Genomic DNA, 5806 nt, shown 5'->3' on the forward strand with positions numbered 1-5806 from the left:
TCATTAATATTAATATTTGATCGTTCCCGTGTGCTCTTTATTAATTCAAAATGATAATATAGGAAACATCTCAAAACCATTCTTGATGAAGGCAAATTATTTCCAGTCAATTTGATAACAAAGACACTATTACGCTATAACTTACTTTGAGATAGTCTTAATATCTCCATAGTGCCTGTCTTTGAACTTCGATTTTTACTCTGATTGATATTACTTACATCTACTATTTCCTTTATTAAAAATTTTTCAGTAATATATCTCCTTGCTATCTTTTTTCAAATTAGCATCCATGGTAATTTACTTGAAAGGAAACTAACAATTATTGTGTAGCATTATTTGTTACTAAATAATATTCTACTATTATAACCAATAATTGTAGTAGGAGGAAAGTCCTTTACTGAAGTGATTTATATTATTAAAAAAGCACTCCGGATGTGCATATGAGCTATAATGCTTCATTGAGAGGGATTTGAAATTTGGAAAACCTTTGAAGGACCGATAAAAGGGACTGATTTTACATCCAAATTCAGGACTGACACAACCAAAAGATAAATGTCTATTTTACACGGGCATAAAAGGATGGAAAATACAAAAATATTACACGCAACATGTTTTTAAGTTTTTGCTACAACTATATTTCATTGTAAATCACATTATATATCTTTTTTCCTCAAAACAACAACACTTATAGTAAATTTAAATAATTATATAGAACATAAAAAGCTGTGTCCTGATCAATTTTCACGATAATCAAGAAATAAGTCACTTATAGTGAAAAAATGGTAATTTTCAAAACTTTGGGGTAGTTTACCTACCTCTAAACATTGTTTATTTTTGCCCAAACTTTAATAATTGTATTTTTTTATCAAAAGGAACTGACTTGCCCTGGTAATCCAGACATTTCAACAAAATGAAAAATAAAAAACATCGTAATGGCTAGTCGGAAGTAACCCATTCGGGAACGTACGGATGGGATGCGCAAATAATAATTCTTCTGAGGTGGTACCACAGCTCAGCAAGGTGTAGCGGAACGTCAATAGTAATTCTTTACCAACCATTGCAAAATTCCCATGGGTCCCTTTCGACACTCTTTCTGAGGCGAAAGTAGTAAATTGAGAAGAGGGTGCAGATGCATTTTTTTTTGGGGACGTCTTGGAAGCTGAAACCATATTAGTGATATAATCCTTGCCACCAGTCTCTACATTGAGCAACAGCCTTCATTTTGACTATGCCCAAAAAGTGATGTATAACTCTACGATAAACTTTCATGGAACGGGAGATTGAACAAGCAGACAAATGCCACAGTCCAATAGGTCATTCTTGGCAGAGAACTGGTTAGGTCTATTGAGATACAATTTTTCAGTGACATGACATCAGACCACTTATTACACCTTGTAGCATTCAGAGCTACTTTTAGACTATTATCTTTCTTGACAGCATCCAGTAACTCAATTTCATGGACGCATCAAGGGGGTCGCACATTAGAATATCGGTGTCATCTTCCTCCATAGCTGGCCCATCAATATGGGCACGTGATAATACATTGGCATAGAGGCTGTCAGATCCCCTTACTTGTACAATCTTATAATCAAACACAGCTTGTCTAATGGCGAAGCGGTAGAGTCGTACCAAAACCACTGAAAAAGTTAAAATTGTCCAGTTTCCGGATGTATTGAAGTTTTTTTTGGTCTGTTCTAAGGTTTAATGTCCGTCCCAGGAGATAACATTGAAATTGGTTGACTCCTAAAATAATGCCAGTAACCTTTGTCAATCTGGGAGTAGTTTTTCTCACCCGTAGATATTATTTGGGATGCAAAAGCGATAGGTTGTTCAATTCCTTCATCCATTTGAGAGAGTACTGCCTCTAAACGAAAGGAAAAGTATCGGGGACGAGGAACAAAGTCATCAGACATGGAGAGTTTGTTTTATATTACTAATACTTACCTTTGGCTTATTAGGCAGTAGAATTCGACACCAATCCTTGTAAGTTCAGGTAGAGGATCAGTGACGACTAGAAAATCCTTGAGGAAGTGACAGTAAAATTGAAAAACACTAAGAAATTACTTCCCTTCAGCTGCACAGGTAGGTGATGGGAAGTTTAAGATAGGTCGAGTCAACTTAGGATTCGATGATTGACCATTTTCAGATACCTTGAAGCCCAGAAATACAAGCTCCTTGCTTTTTAAAAATGCTCATGCTTTGCTTCAAACGAGCTCCAGTAGGTAGTATACATTGATAAACAGACTTCAAAATGGCTAGATGCTCAGATTTGGAAATACAGGATCATCTATATAGACATTGGGTAAACCATCCAACAATCACACTTGACCTTCTTGAACGATAGCGTGCGTAGATGAAAATCCATAAGGGAGAAAGTTGTAAAAAGAAGACTAATTTAAGTATTATAACGTACCAATTGCTGGGAAGAAAAACCCATTTTGACAAAACATGCAACCACTCATCTACTATGACGTCAATATTAAAAGTGAGGTGGAAGTCAAACATCCGTAGTACACGCGTTATAGTATAACTTTGTATTTCTATTAACCTTGCTTTGAACTATCATCCAATGCAAAATACTTGTAGCTTCAACGAAGGTAAAACTTAATAAAAAACTACCACCAGACAATCTGGAAAACAATTCATCCGGATGCGGTAAAAGGTTGAGCTGCTTATTAACGACAATTGATTCGGTTTTTGTGTAGTCTGAAAAGATTCATACCTGGTTCTTAGGTTTGATAAGAGTGACGATAGGAGGTGCTACGTATGATCATGGCCTTGAACTCGTTTTAATAAAGTGCAAAAAGAACCAGGGGAGACCTTCTCTATAGAGGCATTCCATATTTTTTAATATACACAATCACTTTTGCATGTTTAATAATGTGGCCTGGAGCATTTTCAAATATTTTGCTGAATTGACGGTTGAGCTTGGGGATCGCTGGTACTGTAGCACTGACCAAATTACAGAGGTAGCTTGGTTTTGAAGAGAGACCAAGCAGAGGTGCAGACAAGCCAGTGAGCATAAGATGAGTATGTCTACGTCAGTTATGACGAACTCAAGAGGGCCACAGTTTGAGCCATCAACCGAAATCGGTAGCGCAAAGGACACAGAGGTTATAATTTTACTCCCACCGTAGACCGTACCCGAACACACCGTCTGGAGCTACGTCCATTCGAAAGAAGGGTTTTTGGAAAAATATCAAAGTTTATCATAGACCTATATGCCCAAAAGGATGTGCAGTGTTCAGTGAGAGAGAGTTCAGCAACTTGGCCAAGGAGAGAGTAGCTTGAACCAGAATTGTAGCATGACGTCTAATGATCCACTCCAATACATTTGTAGCTGGTTTTCCAGATGCACAGCAGAGAGATGGTCGAAGGACTTGGGATGTGCCACAAAACGTGTACTTTGTATTCTTCATCAGAGGTGTAGGTGAATTTTCACTTTGCTTGTTCTTGAATTTGTGGCGTGTTCCCTTTGGATACTTGTAATTAGGCAAGAAATATTTTTCTTGCTTCGTATCTTGGAAAAGAATTCCCTCTAATGGCAGAGCCCGTCAAAGCTTGACAAATTCTTTTAATTGGCTTAGTGTATTCTCAAACACCAATTGTCGTAGCATCCTGAGAAGCAGTATTCCTTACGATTGTTCTTACAATTACTTCATCTTCGACCAAGGTATTGCAGGTAGAGCATCTGAGTTTGTAGAAGGGAGATTGCGGTCAAAGACACGAAATATTATCGTCAAGTGGTTTGCCCAGGGCCTGCTTCAATTAATTGAGTCGGAATCTTTCTAACAGGATGGACTCGGGTGAGCAGAAAACATCATTTATCGAACCCACGTGGGCTTTGTATGAATCCTCGTCATCCATTGCTGTCACCTTCAGGGTATTTTTCCACTGTTAGACTTCAGCTCCCGCACAATGTAGGAGCAGAGTAGTTTAGCAGTCTGTTGATGGCTCATCAAATAAGCAGGAGTAATTTTCGAATTCATCAATCTATGTTGCCAATCGATGACCCTTCCACGGCCCATTCAGATCAAAATGTTGCATGACACCAATTTGACTAGCGCCAGTAGTGGTGGGGTTAACATCAGTCGTTTGTCTATTGACCAAAGGTTTTACAAAGTCATAGTTTGCACGGTAGTATCCAAGGTACTCCATATCTCCCTTGAGTAGGGAGATGAGTTTTCCTTTTTTATTGCCACCAATCGGCTCTTTGTTAGAAGCTAGTTCCATCAAGACATACTCAGACCTTAGTTTGGCAATCGTTAAACGTGAGAGATTTTCATTTTTCGTCTCAAGATTTAATGTATATTATACCTGATAAAGATATAAAAGAGTAAGTTATTATATTAGAGCTTCGTTGCCAAAAATAAATAGACAATGTACCAAGGAGGATAGGAGTTAATCTATTTTTGTACATGGAGCAGGGTCTAGCTTCGACACACTAAATGATAAAACACACGAGAATCATGATAACAGTACATTTTTAAAAGGAAAAAGAAAAAAAAGAGGGAGAAAATCCAAGCAAGTAAAACGTAAGACATACAAATATATATAATAAAAGAGTGATGGATTGGAAATACAACAATTTCCAGTACCACCATTACCGACTACCGTTACCCAAATCACTCTGCTTAGCACTACATAAAAACTATTTACTGGCTTAGAAACATAACCTCAACATTAAAACTCATTAAATAGTGAGATTTTGATAGTATGGTTTGAAACTTTGGGTAGTAATACCATAATTATTCCAACAAGCACAACCATTTACTCCGTTTCATGGTAATAAATATTACGCCTTTTGATTTCATATTTCATAAGGATATTATTTTCAATCAAAAACAAACAATAACGACGAATAAAATAATTGAGGAAAAATGGCTATAAAGCGAAATATCCTGAGACAAAATAGCTATAAGCAAGTGCACCGGACACAAAAATATTCAAGGACTAAAACAGGACTCTATGAAAATATTCAAGCACTTTAACTTGTGAGCAAATGCTTGATACTAATAATATTAAATTCTAATTTAAAAAAGAGAAGAGATATCAACATTATAAAAATACACGATAAATTTTCTTCATGTTAGGATAATCATGTCACAAATATATATACTTTTCATTCTTTTCTATTAGAATATTTTATAGGTAAATACTTTTCAAACATCACCAAATAGCCTAGAATTTATTAGACTATTTTCTATTTAGTATAATTTATATAGAAAATAATTTATTGATGTCCAACATATTACACACTAGTAAGAGCCAAAAATAAATTTACAATTATCGCCTGAGTTGTTGAGTAATACAAACTTCCAAGTACATTTTTTATGTATTTTCTTGATTTGATGGTGTTTTTAATGCTTAATTTTTTTCATTAGGAACTTAAAATGACTTCTTTTTTTTCTAAATGACATGTTCTTTACAACATACCAAAACTGGAAAATATACTTTGATTTTGGAATGAAACAATTTGAAGGCAGACAATAGATATTGCCCTTACGCCAAAATGCAAAAACAAAACAAACTGGGTAGGGCTTACAATCTTTTCCTTACGTCATAGTTTTTCGATATTATGGAGAGCGTTGAGGTTTCATAACAGAAAGTCTGAAATTAATTATGAGTTACCGATGAGTTAAATACTTTTAGGATGAGGGAGAGGTGTATAATATATTTTGGAGTCCACTACATTGAGAACTGATCACTGTTTCATTGATCAACAAAATCTTTTCAATATTAAGTATATCAGATAGGGTGTTTGCAAAGGGCAGGGGAGGCTAAAGGGGATTTAAACTACTCCCTC

General features: G+C 35.8%; 1 long non-coding RNA gene across 1 annotated transcript; it reads right to left on the reverse strand.

The window, feature by feature from the left end:
- Window positions 1-611: 611 nt before the first annotated feature.
- LOC121115056 (uncharacterized) lies at window positions 612-4469 on the reverse strand. Its single transcript, XR_011779471.1, has 5 exons — window positions 4387-4469; window positions 2414-4317; window positions 1945-2332; window positions 1793-1864; window positions 612-1743 (listed from the first exon to the last, which is right to left on the reverse strand). It is a non-coding gene; the product is annotated as an uncharacterized lncRNA (long non-coding RNA).
- Between the last annotated feature and the right edge of the window lie 1337 nt (window positions 4470-5806).

The sequence above is a fragment of the Lepeophtheirus salmonis genome, chromosome 1, assembly GCF_016086655.4.
Source record: "Lepeophtheirus salmonis chromosome 1, UVic_Lsal_1.4, whole genome shotgun sequence".
In the NCBI taxonomy this organism is placed as follows: Eukaryota; Metazoa; Arthropoda; class Copepoda; order Siphonostomatoida; family Caligidae; genus Lepeophtheirus; species Lepeophtheirus salmonis.